Source organism: Sinocyclocheilus grahami, unplaced genomic scaffold, assembly GCF_001515645.1.
Source record: "Sinocyclocheilus grahami isolate Dianchi unplaced genomic scaffold, SAMN03320097.WGS_v1.1 scaffold513.1, whole genome shotgun sequence".
NCBI classification, from domain to species: Eukaryota; Metazoa; Chordata; class Actinopteri; order Cypriniformes; family Cyprinidae; genus Sinocyclocheilus; species Sinocyclocheilus grahami.
Genome location: NW_015505692.1, coordinates 514,899 through 515,255, shown reverse-complemented (window position 1 = coordinate 515,255; position 357 = coordinate 514,899). Strand labels below are relative to the sequence as shown.

Below are 357 nucleotides of genomic sequence, written 5' to 3'. Positions count from 1 at the left end.
CACTCACTCACTCACTCACTCGCACACACACACACACACTCACACTTGCACACTCACTCACTCACATGCACACTCACTCTCACACTACAGACACACACACGCTCGCTCACACACTCTCGCTCGCTCCTCACTCACACACACTGGCTCCTCACTCACACACGCACACACTCTCTCACACACTCACGCACGCACACACACTCACTCACTCACACACTCACTCCTCACTCACTCACACACTCTCACACTTACTCACTCACTCACTCTCACACACACACTTGCACACTCACTCACTCTCACACACTCACTCGCACACACACACACTCACTCACTCACTCGCACACACACACACACTCACTC

General features: G+C 53.2%; 1 protein-coding gene across 1 annotated transcript in view; it reads right to left on the bottom strand.

Annotated features, from left to right (window-relative positions):
• The window catches only part of LOC107554793 (serine/threonine-protein kinase Nek9-like), a 12,179-nt gene that overhangs the window by 8,668 nt on the left and 3,154 nt on the right, over window positions 1–357 (bottom strand). The gene's annotated exons all lie outside the window — the stretch shown is intronic.